We start from the raw sequence: 14782 nt of genomic DNA on the forward strand, positions 1-14782 counted from the left end.
CCTTAATCCTGGCTGGAGACACGGACCCCTCATGTCAAAGGGGTGGCAGATGGCCGGGGGTGCCTGGGATGCTGGACAGAGATGCCAGAGCTGGCTCTGGACACACAGACCCCCGTGCTGAGGTGGCAGTGGCTCTCCAGGAGCCACCAGGACATGTCAGAGCTGGCTGTGCACACACAGACCCCTGTGCTGAGGTGGCAGTGGCTCTCCAGGAGCCACCAGGACATGCCAGAGCTGGCTGTGCACACACAGACCCAGGAGCCACCAGGACACACCAGAGCTGGCTCTGGACACACAGAGCCCTGTGCTGAGGTGGCAGTGGCTCTCCAGGAGCCACCAGGACACACGGAGCTGGCTGTGCACACACAGAGCCCTGTGCTGGGTGCTGGTGGGTGGCAGAGCTGCCGGGTGTCTCCCAGCCTGGCATTGTCATTCCGCTCCAGCCGCCGCCTGCCTGCAGAGGAGAAGCGTTTTCTCCTTTGTTCGCACTCAATTAGGCTGAGCTTTGAGGAGAAGATGGGAATGCTTAAAAGTTCCTTTTTTCCGCCGCACAAAGGGAAGTGTCGGGATGCTCTCAGGGGAGAGGCGCTCCCGCACGCGTTTTTTAGGACTCTTTTGACGTTCATTTGATTTCTGCAGCGGGAACCTGCGCTGCCTCTGAGCTCCCCACAAAGGCATCGCCTCGGGCTGTACAGGGGTTTACAGCCCGGGTCAGGGACCTCGTGTGTGTTTTTTATGTGCTCAAATAACATCTCAGCCTTGGACGAGGCCGGGGCAGCGTGCCCAAACCCGTCCTGGGAGGGACGTGGCTCAAGGCAAGCGGAACAAATGCACGAAGGAGCAGATGAAGGAGCAGGGATGCTCCAAACCACCCTGGCAGGGAGCTCAGGGGATGCTGCGAGCCTGGCTGGGCTGGGATGTTTCCCAGGAGCATGGCTGGATGCTTCCAGAAGGACTGGGAGCGAGCAAAAGGATGGGATTCACCTCCCCTGCTGGGAATTAAGGAGATGCTGTAACTCCCTCCATCCCCTGTAACCCCCTGGGTCCCTGCGGGCAGGAGCTGCTGGAGCTGGGTGTGCCTGGGCAGGGTGAGGGTGTGGGAAATGCAGTGCTAATTGCAGGGCTCGAACAAACACCTCATTTACACACGCACACTAATGAATTGGCGGCCTTTTGGCGGGGAGCCGGGCAATGGGGCGCTCCCGAGGCTGCACCTCTGGAACAAGGCAGAATTCCCTCCCTCCCTCTGCGGAGGAGCTGCTGGTGGGGAGCCAATGCCCCCAGCACGAGCTGGAGGATTAGCAGCTTGGCAATGGATATGGGTAGAGTAATAATCTGTGGAGTGATTAATACGGAGATGATTTTTGGATTAATAAGGATGCAGCAGAGCTGTCTGCTCAGGAAAGATGTTTGCACTCTGCAGTGGGAACGCAGTGACCGTTACCTTAATGCCGTGATTAAATCCACATTTAAGACACCTCATTAAATTAGAGTGTAAGAGTGAATTCTTATAACCCACAGCAGGGAACACATTCAGGTCTGGGGGGTGAAGAATGCCAGAAGATGCCTGGAGCACCTCTGGGAGTGTCTGACAGCTGCCAGCCCCACCTGCTCCCAGGTGTGTGGCTTCACCTCAGCTCTGAAGCTGCTGTCCCCAGCAGGGATCCTGACCGTGGTGGCACTGCCACAGCCACCCCTGTGCAGCTGGGGCACCTTCGGTGAACTCGGCTCAGCTGCAGGGCGACCCTGGAGCAGAAAAATCCACTGCACAGCTCTGAAGTGCACTGAGCTCTCCCACCTCTGCCGAGCCCTGGAAACGAGGGGTTCTCACTTCAAAAAGGGGTTAAACGTGCAGGTGGATCCCTGACCTGTGTGCAAAGCACTGCCCTAGAAGGGAAGGAGACTTTCTAGTGCTTTATGGCCTCCCTGCGGCTCAAAGCTCGGCTCAGTCCCCCTCAATTGCCTTTCACTGCTCTGGGGATGAAAGCGGCCTTTGGCAGAGGGGATTTGAGAGCTGCAAATCCTCTCCTTCCAGCACACAAAAACGCTGCTCTGACCCTGCAAGGACTCGAGGGGCCCTGGGGGCCGGGGCCAGCCCTGCCCACGCGTGTGCCCGGCCCGTGTGCCCTGCCAGGGGCTGTAAAACATCCTCTCGCATTTTCCGCTCGCTTTGGCAGATCGCAGCTGCTCCGAGCTCTGAGCACATCTGCACAGGTCCCTGGTTCCACTCTGGGGGGATTTTCAGCTCCTCCTCGCCCTGTATTTCAGGGATAAACCCCCTGAAACACTGCAGGGACAGGGAGTGGGGTGTGGGATACACGGACAGCACACGATGGCACAGCCCGGGGTTGCTGCGGAGGAGGATTTCAGGAGGGTTTGCTCTTCATTTATTTTTGCTTTAACTCACTGGCTTTGCATTTATCAAGCCCGAGCCGAGGTGCTTGAGGATTAATTGATGCTGGCTGCTGAGCGAGGCTCATTAAACAGCAGCTTTGGGGTGCAAGTGGCCCCTCACAGAGGCTGTAATGAGCAGGACCAGAGCTCCCAGACTGGAATTTCTCTCCCCCAGCATCTGTTGCCACAATTCCGGCCCCAGAGCCGCGGGAGCAGCGCCCAAAAGAGCCTCGTTAGAACGAACGGCTCCGGCCGCCGCCTGTCAGAACTCAAAATGTCCCTCAGACATTTTCAGAGGTTTCAGGCCTTGGTCAGAAGCATTTTAGACCCTGGCAAGCAGCTGAAAACAGCTGTGATCTTGAGTTTGAGCCATGGAATGAGTTACCAACTTTGAAGGTGGAACAAGCGGTCACAGAGGGTTAGATGGTATAGTAAAAGTAGTCACAAATTAGAGGGGAAAATTTTTTAGTATTGTACAGGGGGGTTTTAACACCTGTACAGGGGGGTTTTACTTTGTACAGGGGGGTCAGGAGTTCTAAGATGGAGGAAAGTGGGCAGGGGATGCAGGAGGCACAGGGGGTGCAGGAGGTACTGGGGATGCAGGAGGCACAGGGGGTGCAGCAGGCACCCAGGATGCAGGAATTGAGAGGTGCAGAAGGCACAGGATGCAGGGGATGCAGGAGGCGCAGGGGATAAAGGAGGCTCAGGGGATGCAGGGGGTGCAGCAGGCGCTGAGGATGCAGGAATTGCAGAAGATGCAGCAGACGCTCTGGATGCAGGAGGTGCAGGGGATGCAGGAGGCACAGGGGGTACAGGAGCCGCAGGAGGTGCAGGACATGCAGCAGGTGCTCTGGATGCAGGAGGCACAGGGAATGCAGGAGGCACAGGGGGTACAGGAGGTGCAGGAGATGCAGCAGGTGCTCTGGATGCTCTCATCCCGCCGCTCCGGCTGCCATCTGGTGGCTTCCCGGAGTTTGTTTTTCCCTGGACGTTTTTCCCTGGGTGTTTTTCCCTGGACATTTTTCCCTGGATGTTTTTCCCTGGACGTTTTTCCCTGGATGTTTTTCCCTGGAGGTTTTTCCCTGGATGTTTTTCCCTGGATGTTTTTCCCTGGACGTTTTTCCCTGGGTGTTTTTCCCTGGATGTTTTCCCCTGATTGCACCACTCCTGGAGCCGGGGTGGGAGAGAAGCGCTGGCCAGGCCTGGGAGGGATCCCAAGGATTTGCACTGGGTGGGGACTAGTGCTGGATTTAGATCGGGTTGGTATCAGTTTGCTTTAGCACAGCACTTTCTGATATCGTTTGGCCCAGCTTTTGCCTGTTTATGCCCAAATGTGCTCCTGGCCCCGGGCACACAGACACTGCCATCAGCCCTCTCCAGCTCGGGAGATGCCGGGGATGAAGCCGAGGACAAGGTTTGGAATAATGATCTGGGATGTCCCGGCCTCCCAGCCCAGCTGGCAGCTCAGATCTGCATTTGGAGCAGAGCAACAAATGGTAAACAAATGGTAAGTGGTAAACAAAACCAAAGAATAAAAATCCTGATCTGCGTCTAGAGGCAGGGGATTGCAAATGGACTGGCTTTAAAATCTGAAAGCTCGTCCTCAGAATGTCACCTGGGGCTGGGACAAGGCTCTGTATCTTCCTGCTTCTGAGCTTTAAGGGGTTTTGCCTCATTTGGAAAAGAAGGGTTAAATTCAGTGGGAACTTATGAACTCAGGGGGATGGTTCTCACCCCAAAACGCTTTAGGGGATGTGGATCAGCCCTTTGAGTTGCCCTGATGCTCTGCAGTGCAGGAGTTGGGCTATGAGGGCCAGCAAGGGCTGGAGTTTGGAGATGTGATGGGAGCCCCCCAGAGCACAGCCACAACCCTGCAAGGACCAGCTGCTGCTGTGGCAGAAAGAAAACCATGAAATAACCGGGATAAATCCCCTGGAGGGAACATTCCCGATGAAAGCAGGAGGATCCTGCTCCCACCTGGCTCCCTGGTGCTGCTCACAGAGGCTCAGGGAGGCACATCAGAATAAATGTGACCCTCTTGGAGGCAGCTGCTGGTGCAAAGGTCAAAAGAAATGACTGACGGGGAGAAAAGTACATGCTAATATTTCTCCAAGAGGAGAAAGAATTACATATAATGGGTGTAATATTCAGAGAGAGCGAGCACAGCCTGGTGACTGATGCCAGCATTTTAAAGGCACTTAAGCCTTAAATTTCCCCTTGATAAAAGTTATGTCACGTCACTCTGACACGGGTTATGGGGGAAGTGTCACCAAAACAGAGCCAGGGGAGAGGAGTGCTGGGAAAAGAGCAGGAGCAGAGGTGCCACAGCTCCCTGCTCTTCCCCCCTGCTCCCTGGGGAGGATCCCCCTGAAAGGTGAGCCCAGCACAGCTCCGGCCACTCAGCCTGAGCCCCTGCAGGTTTTTGTTGTCTTTTTTAGTACCAAAAAAGAGCCCCCAGATTCCCCTCTCTGCTGCAGCAGCTGGTTCTGATCATCACCAAGAGCCTCACACCCTCAGCTTGGACACGGCCAAGGGTGGGACGTGCAAACCCTGAGCTTTGTCCAAGCTCACGGTGTTTGTGTCAGATTGTTGAGAAATGAGGAGCTGGGGCTGTCAGAGATTGGGGTTGGGCAGAGGATGCAGGGTGAGGATGCAGCACCCCAGGAACCCGCCCCAGCACCTCAGCTCTGAGCAGGGAGAAGCTCCTGCCCCAGGAACCCTCCTGATTTATTGATCTCCAAGCTGGGCACACCACAACCCCAATCAGACACTAACCAAAGTGAGCAACTTTATGCTTCTCTATCACAAAAAAAAAATAATTGCTCTGCCTGAGCATCATTATCCCAACATTTTTCTGCTCCTGTGTCACTTACTGAAAATAAAGGTTCGTTTCTCCCATTATAATGAGCTACACTTTCAATAATTCACAGGCAGTTTTTTACCAGGCTTTATTTTCCAATCTTCATCACAAGGACATAAAATTTGTGCCACTTTTCTGAGTGTTCCTGAAGGATCAGCAGGAGGAGAAGGGAAGTGCAGATTTGCTGCAGTTCATTTTGTGGGATTTTCCTGTATTCTTTTGGAACTATTATTATTATTATTATTATTATTATTATTATTATTATTATTATTATTATTATTATTATGTTTCCAGTACTTACTACTGAGGGAAGACTTGGAATGAAATTTGAGCCCAAAGATGCCCTCCAGGCTGTTGTTTTAGAGACAACATTTTCTATTCCTGATTACTTTGATACCTGCAGAAGTCTCTGAAGCAGTGAAATCCTTGCAAAACCATTCCGGGCTAAAAAAGTGGATTTTTTTCCCCCCTCTCTTTGTATTGCTTCTTATGGAGTTTGATGTATGATACCTTCCTATATGCTCTGTGTATACATATTTAATTTTCCATACAGAAAGTTCTGCCTGTCTCCAGGAACGGGATGAGGACTCTTGTGACATTAATCTGGAAGCATCATGAATTATGGTGCTATTTCTGAACTCCCTCTTCATCTATATGAAATGATTATTTGACAGAACAGCCATTCAATATTGTTGGAATAATTATTATCCTTGTTTACTGCATCAATTTGAGCTGTTATCATGGATTCTTTGAAATGCTGGATAATTACATAAATAATTAGGAAACAATCTATCAGTGCATTTTAGGGCAAAGCAGAGCTGCTGATCCTTTATACACCCAGGACTAAAACTTGGGAAAAGAGGAGGGAATCCATGGCACCGTGAATAGGTGGTTTTCCATAAATTCCCAGGGTTTGTTGGCTCCTCCTCATCCTCCCTGTGCCCTCAGGGCACTGCATATCCCCAAAATCCTGGGGTGATCTGGTTATTTCCACAACTTCAATGTGTTAAAATGGGTTTTCCTGACCAGAATGGTGCCTGGTGTCTGGCACAAGCCAAGAATTGGGGATTCCTTGGGATCCCATGGCCAAGAACTGGGGATTCCTTGGGGATCCCGTGGCCAGCAAAGCCACTCTGGGCCCTTCCCTCTCCCTGTGCTGCTGCCTGGCAGGAATGCAGCACCTCTATTGATCCTGAATCTCCTGGGGGGTAATTAACATATTAATTAGCACACCAGGACCAGGGGAGGTTTGCCAGCACCTTCACCTGCCATTCCCAAACTCATCACCTCCTTCTGCACTGGACAGGGATTTTTTTTTCCTCTTTTTAAGGAAGAAACCAGGGATGGGTGTGAAGAGTGGTGTGGGCAATCTGGAGAAGATGGAATTTCTCAGTTTGAGAAGGATGGGGGGAAGGAGGGACGTGTGTCACCTGTGTCACCTGTGGGGGGAAGGATGGACCTGTGTCACCTGTGTCACCTCTGGCAGCCCAAGGATGGGCAGGAGAGGCTCTGCTGGGCACTGGAGCTGCCTCAGCTCAGCACTTTGAACATTTAATAAGAAGAACTCAGGTTTGAATGAGGCTCCTTGAGCGTCGTGGGGAGGGTTTGAGCGAAGCTCTGTGCTCTGATTGAATTTTCCTGCCTTTGTTGGAACTCCTCTGCGCTGAGGGGAGGCAGCAGCACCCCCTCAGCTGTGAGACCCCAGCAGCCCTGGCCCCCTCCCCGTTTTGGGGACATCTGGTGCTGTCGGCTGAGCAGCTCCATCACAGCTCCCCTCCGCCGTCACTGGAGCCGCGGCGGAACGAAAACAAAAGACGTGACAAATTTGTCCTTTTCTCTTTTATAATTAACCAAAATATCTCGTTGTGTAGCAAAGCGTGGCTCCTAATTAACAGACAGGCGAGAGGCTATTTTTAAAATCCAGACCCCCAGTAATTATATTTGCAGCAGAGAATGATATTTCAGTCAAACGCGACAGACAGTGAGCCAAGCTCCCATGCGAGGCAATTAATATTTCACACCTGCCAAGCAAATCAGTGGCAGGGAGGGGAGGGGATGGCATTGATGCTGCACTGGGGGGACCCTGCCTGCTCATGGAGCACCAAAAATCCTTCACTTGGCTGTGGGGTGGCCGCTGTTGGGACAAAGAGGGTTGGCTAAAATGGCCAGCAGGGAAAAGAATGGGAGAGGATCCATGGGAAGGCTGGGCCCTGCTGGAAAAAGGAGAGAAATAACCAGGAGGTGCAATAATCCGCCCTGCCTTGCCCAGTAGAAAGTTATTTTTCTTCTCCTGGCCCCTGGGGGGCTGAAGCACACCCAGGCTTGGGCTCCTCACGGCTGGAGCTGCCCCTCTCCACACCAGCATCTTCCTCTTCCCTGTTTGGGAGACAAAAGCCTGTCTTTTCCTTCCCTCTGGTTGTGCAGCTCAGGATTCATCTGCCCCTTAATGGATAATCTGTCAGCCCTTGGATGCCCTGGAAGCTGGGAGGAGATTCACGGGCCTGTGATGCCATCTGCTTTATCGGGAGGGCTTGGAAACCTGACGTTCAATTTGTTCTGCAGGATTTGACGGTGGATTATTCTCCAGATTCCAAAATAATTAAGGGAATCAAAAAGCAGAAAGAGCGATGAGGAGGAGGAGGAAGCAGAGGGAGGGGAGCAGCTCTCGACCTGTGCTCTGGGCAGGACAGGCTGACAAACCCTGCCTGGGGAGGTTTGCTGTCCTTTGTTCCTGGCTTGGCAATAAAATTCCACAAGCAGGGAGGCAGCAGCTGATCCTGGAGAGCAGCAGAGCCACAATTATCCCGTATTCCCGGGTAATTGTAAAGCTTTTGTGTTTAACAAGGAGCTGGTCTGGGGAAGGGCTTGTGTGGGCCAGAGTTCCTCTCAAACACTCTGTGCAAGGTGCCCCGGGCACTGCAGCTCTGGAAATTTCCCTTCCAAATTACAGAGAAGTCTCGCCCAGGCAGGAGCCTCTATTGACCTCCTGCCACCTTCCTAATGAGAAAAGATGATGGTTAAACTCCAGGGGGAGGAAAAGCAAACAAACCTCCTTTCCTCCATACAAACAGACCTGCAAACCTGTAACAATTAATCCGAAACAGGCCGGGAGAGGTCCCAGGACGGGCTCTGCATTTCCAAGGCTCTCTCTGAAGCATTCCTGCTCAGTGGTGGAGCCTGAACCTGCCCACATCGATCGTGTGGCCTTTGCCACCCCAGAGCTTTCTGCAAATGATGCAGCATCACCTCCCATCACCAACCCTCCCCGAGATAACAGATGGGCTGGGGGGAGCTGTGTCCCACAGGAGGGAAGGGAAAGTCCTTTTAGGTGGAAAAAACATTCAGCTCAGAGCATTCCTCATCCCTAACTCCCCGTGTGGATTCCCTCAGTCCCACCAAAGCCACACTGAGCAGCACTCGTGACCCTGCTGTGGCCACCCAGGTGCCACCCTGGGCATGGAGGGGACACTGGGGCTGGGCCAGGAAAGCTCCTCCTGGAACTGAAACCCTCCCAGCTGCTCATCTATTTTTGCACCACAAGACTGAGAAGAAAAGTTTGGGATGGTCCCCACAATTTGGATGCCTTTTCATGGAGCCATGGATTCACAGAGTTATAGAATGGCCTGGTGGGAAAGGACATTAAAACTCATCCCAGCCCACCCCATCCCACACCTTCCACTGTCCCAGGCTGCTCCAAGCCCTGTCCAAGCTGGCCCTGGGCACTGCCAGGGATGGGGCACCCTGTGCCAGGGCCTGCCCACCCTCACAGGGAAGGATTTATTCCCAATATTCCACCCAAACCCCCTCTCAGTGCTCCTTCAGTCAGAGCCTGTGGGCAGCACTGCGTGAGACACGCCGTGCGTGATTTGTGGGGTAAAACAGCACAGTGACTTTAAATGCTAATTCTGTGGGATGTTCCCACTGAGTGAGACCCTCCTGTGAGTCCCACTCCTCCCGAGCTGCCCCTCACTCCCCTTCCCAGGAGGTTTCAGTGGATACCATCTACTTCCATATGCGCTTTGATTCCCAGCCATCCCGGGAGCTTTTTGTTCTATTATTCACCACGGGTCTGTGTTGTCTGCGCTTATTATGAGCCATCAGAAGGTACCTGGGAGTCTGCAGCCTTCCCAGCCACTCCTATTGTACAAACACATCAATAAATAAGTGGTGTCTGAATTTAGCTGTGACTCGTAACTGCTGGCAGAGCCCTGTCATTTTTTCAGGTCATCTGGCACTGCAGTTAAAATAGTTTTGCTGTCACATCCTTCCCTTCAGGAGACAAACCAAAGAAGTGGCTCTTAGATTCCTGTTTCTTTTCTATTTATCCCTTTAAGAGCAAGGACAGGACTTCAAGCCCCAGACTAAAGGAGGTTTGGGAGGCGGTGTGGGTGTGCAGAGCAGTGGGTCAGAGCAGCAGGAGTCGGTAATGACCGAGGATGCTCCGTCCCTGCATTTGAACAAATCCTTCTTTGAACACTGGAAAGTCTCGTCCCTCTGGGACCTCATTTCCCAGGTAGGAAGGAGCAGCACTTCAGCAGCAGCAATTGCTGGGGTGGGGCCCAGAGCCCTGTGCAGCCCCATTTTTGCTGGGTTTGCATCCCCTCTCTGCTGGGTTTCCATCCCCTCTCTGCTGGGTTTCCATCCCCTCTGCTGCTCCAGGAGCTCCTGGCACTCAGCTGCTATTTACTCAAAGCCATCCCTTTATTTCCTAATTACACTTTTGGTTTCTCTCTCAGAAACACCACCAAAGTTGGTTTTTTTGTTGTTTTTTGTTTGTTTGTTTTTTAAGGCTGTGCTTTCTTTGCATGAATTACAGCTGGAGGGGAATTGCCTTTGTTTCACAATGGAAGTGAGACTTTCTTTCCCCAATTCCCTGGGCACAGGGGATGCCCAGCAGGAGCCAGCCAGGCTTCTGGCAAGTGGAGACTTGGGATCAACAAGGAGACCCATCAGGTGGCTGTGTTTGAAGTATATTTGTAAAGACAATAAATAAAACACAGAAAAGCAGCCTAGAGGAGGCATTTTTTCACCAAAAGGTTGGTCAAGAATTGGAAAAGACAACCGGGGTGGAGTCTCCATCCCTGGAGGGATTTAAAAGGTGTGTGGATGTGGCACTTGAGGCCATGGCTGGGATAGGCAGTGCTGGGGAATGTTGATCTCAAAGCTCTTTTCCAATTAAACAGTTCCACAATTCCATAATTGCATTTAGAATGAGCAGCATTGCAAAGAGTGTTTATTCAGAATTAAATTTTAAATTAAACATCTCATCCATCTCAGACTCTGCTCACTTGGAGCATCCACAAGATGGACTTCATGCCCCAGCCATGAATCCAGCTCACATGTTCCTATGACACCCAAAAACGGAGAAATAAATTGCAATTAGCAGGCTGTACACCTGGATGGAAGAGCCAATCTTCGCCCTGAATTACCAGACTTATGCTTTAATGATTTTTATCAGTGTTTCATGGTGCTGCTGTTTATTATAGTTAAACATTTTGGAGGGGAAAGCAATCAATGAAATCAGGTTAACGAGAATCTGACATCATCGGAGGCTCTGACAGATGGGGACAGGAATGTCCAGCTCTGTCCTCTCCTCTCTGCCCTCTCACGTTCCTGCAGCTCCTTCTTGCTCCTGGGATATTCAACTCATTTTGGAACATTCAAACTAATGGGGAAATATCCAGAAAAATAAAATTTAAAAAAAATCAGATTTGGAGGGTGGCTTGGTACCTCAACACACAGAGAGTAGCTGCCTAAAATCACACTTGGTGCATCTGGTGGCACACAGGGGTACAGCTGCACCCTGCAGAGATGGATCATTCACTCATTTACTCTTCCCAAGAGATTATCATCAAATTCCAGGCTGCTTTGGGTTGGAAGGAACCTTGAAAATCCTCCAGCTCCACTCCTGCCATGGGCAGGGACATCTTCCATTCTCTCAGGTGTCTCCAAGCCCTGTCCAACCTGGCTTTGGACACTTCCAGGGGTGAGATAGCAATTGAAATACTGATTTTAGAATTAAAATCCATACATATATAAGGCTTATGTATTTTTTCTCTATTTTTTAACTTGAGCACACTCTTGCCTCTTCACAACCCTTCCAACTGCATTTAACTGTGTTCTGCTATTTATCACCCTCTTGCACAGCTACTACTCAGCCACTTACACAGAGCAGAATCATTTCTCCAAGAGAAAACAGCTGAAAAAAAAACCCTTCAGAATCTCAGACTTCAGCTCTTCAGATCATACATTTTATTCCAAAAAGCACTTGGAAATCTTAAAAAAAATAAGAAAGATTCATGGCTGCTGCAAGTCTAACACACTGTTAATAAAAGTGGTCTATTAAAACAAATTGCTCAGGATGATCATTCTGCTAAAATCAATATCTTCAAATAATAAAGCAAATACTCGGTGCACACACGACTGCAGCCAGGCAAACCATCTGCTGGTGAGTTTTATGGCTGGGACTTTCACTCTGAGGCTGCTGTGGGATGGAGGGAAGGCAATTCTCATTTTCTGCCTCCATTGGCAGCGCTTTAACCCCACTGCAGGGGCAGGCTGCAAATCCAGGCACCACTTGAGCCTTTTTCCACGCAACCCTTCCCCTGGGGAATATTCTCCTGCAGCAGGTCAGGAGGAATTGCCTGGAAAAACACCTGCAGCCTGCAGGGAGGGGATGCTTTTGGGTGGGAAAATGGAATTCTGGCACAGGATGGGCACGGAGGTGAGAGATGCTCGGCCGGAGCCACTGCAGTGACCTGGAAAGAGTTGGAGCAGCAGAGGCAGGAAACCAGCGAGGCTGCCCCAGCTCCAGAGCTAAATAAAGCCCTTTGTTGTCCTGGGAAGGAATCCCTCCTGGATTTGGGACGGGAAGAAGGAGGTCTGTGGAGATGCTATCTCCTCATCAGCACTGCAAAAACTCAGCTGAGGGCACAAGAAAATGCATCAACAGCCCTGAAACTCACCCCAAAACCCCCTCAAATTGTGCTTTTGGTGCTGTGGGGGGAAAGGCTCTCACTGAAGTCCTGGGAATGCCTGGAGGAGAAAAAAAGGATTCAGGATGAGCTTTCAGAACCTTTTAGCACTCCCAGGGCTCTTCAGGACACTCTGGTGCAGAAACTGGGGCAGTCTGCTGAGGGTTGAGGGCTGGGATGCAGAATTTGTGTCTTTTGGGGTTTCCCCGTGCTGTGGCCCTGCTCCAAGTGCCTCCACGTGCCTCTGGAAGTGCTGTGGAGAGTTATTGCTCACTACAGTTTAAGTGGGAAAATTATTAAAATGCTTTGAAAGGTGTGAGTGGCAAAGGGGAGGTGGGTGTAAGGCTGATTTATTTGATGTGCTTTTGCACAGAAATAGCCCTCAAACACTGCACATCCTCTGGGCCAGCAGTGCTGCTGCCTTGGGACGATGGTGGGAATGGGATTATTTCATCTGTCCGAAATAGTAACTTCTAAGAGGTGAGGAAATGACTGCACCAAAACCATTGTGTGCCATCTGCCTGCTAAAATACTTATAGAAAACATGTTTCCTGGCATATAGCTTCCCAGCCATATGTCTATTGCATCATTCACAATTAAATTAAATCACCCTTAAACGCTTGGACAAAATCCCAGCCCGTGTGAGCGAGCCTTCATCGCTGTGCTGCACAAATTTTGGACACTTGATCCCCAAAATGTTGGGTTGGAATTGGCTCAGGCGTTGTTAACCTGATACAGCTGATGCTGAGTGCTGCAAGATAATTTGAGGGCATGTTCCTTATTGTGGTCTTGCAATTTCTGGCTATAAAAATGTGTTGGGGCTCTGGGAGAAATGAAATAATTCTGCAGGATTTGCTTGCAACACGCTGGAGTCAGTTGTGTCCACAGGAAAAGCTCCCACTCATGGAATCAACAGAAGGGCTGGAGGGCCTGGTCACAGCTGGAGTTTTGGGATGTTTAGGATATGCTCAGAGCTGTGTGCACAGAAACACCCAACAACAAAGCCTGGCCTGCTCTGTGTTAGGCTGGGTCAGATTTTTGCCAGCTCTGGGGGGAGGAGAGTCCCACTGCCACCATCCTGTGCCATGTGCCCAGCACAGCAATTCCTGTGCCACAGGAATGGTCAGGATGGATGGCAGCATCCCTAAATCTGCCCTAAATCATCCCCAAATCCCTCAGAGGATTCCTATCCTCTGAGGGCAGTGCATTCAGTTAAAGGATAATCTTAATAAGTCACTTATTTTGTGGGTTTGTGGCTCTTCCTTTGAGGAAATGTTGGATTTCCCTGTGGTTAGCTGAGCCACTCTCCCAGAAGGAGTTCTGTGGGATGGTCTGACAGGGGTAGTGTGTAAATAGGAACAAAATCCCACATCTCTGACACAGGGAATGTCGTTCCAACCCAAACCAGCTTCCACTGGAACACAAACCCACGAGCTCCTCGTGCACAGTGTCTGCCAGACCCAGCCATGGCCTATTTTTAGTCCAGCTCTCTATTTCTGGGCTGGTTTTGAAAGGTGAAACAAACCCAGCAGCCAAAGCTGGATGATCCCGTTGGTTCCTTTCATCCAGGAGCAGCCTGGGCTGTGGAAAGTGTCCCTGTCCCCAGCAGGGTGCAATGGGATGTCTTTAATGTCCTTTCCAACCCCAGCTACTCTGTGCCTCTAGCACTCTGATTTTCAGTCATGCTATTCAACCCAAATTCTCACTTTCATGGACAAAAACATATCTGTTATTTAAATAAGAATCTTGTCTCGCTCTGCCTTTCACATTTCATCTCTGAATTCATTTTCTGGGCTGCTATGCAATGTAAAACCTGGTTACACACTGAGTCAGGCGCTTCCCAATGCGTGTGTCGTGTTTGAGGGAGGAAAAAGGGGAAAAAAGGGAAAATTCTTGGTGGGAGGTGCTGGAGTCAGCAGGGCTGTGCCCACACGCAGGATTTAAACCATATTTTACCTGGATATTTTGGCCTTTCATAGAGCTGTGTGTCTCTGTCAGCCACTAATAGATTACTGAACATAACAGAAATCTTTATATAGATGTTGGAGGCCTTTGCTGAGCTACAGATGTTTCCTTCCAAGAAACATTTTCCTGACACAGAATCAGAGAAGGCTTTGAATTGGAAGGGACATTTAAACATCATCTCATCCAACTCCTGTACTATGCTAAAAGCAAAAGCTACTGGAATTTTGTCCTACAATAAATGTTGAAATACTGTTTGAGGGTTTCTTTGTAGGTAACACCATCCTGTTCTTTTTTTTGTGTGTTTTTTAATCCTTTTCTGGCTGAAGCCAAATGATGGCCATTCCTGCCCAGGGCAGGGGCTTGCAAGGAGTTTTTAGGTCCCTTAAAACCCAGAGCAGTTTCTGTGGTTCTGTGACTGTAGAAGTGTTACAGAAGCATCCAGGAAAAGATAACACATTGAGTAAGAGCTTCCTCATCCTTCTTTCCACAGCTTTCTTTCCTGTCCACCTCATTTTTCAATTTCCTGTTCCCAATGACTCCTTTGGTCACCTCATCACCCAGCTATAAAAGAAAAGATGGAATTAATACT

This window comes from Taeniopygia guttata, chromosome 26, assembly GCF_048771995.1.
Source record: "Taeniopygia guttata chromosome 26, bTaeGut7.mat, whole genome shotgun sequence".
Classification (NCBI taxonomy): Eukaryota; Metazoa; Chordata; class Aves; order Passeriformes; family Estrildidae; genus Taeniopygia; species Taeniopygia guttata.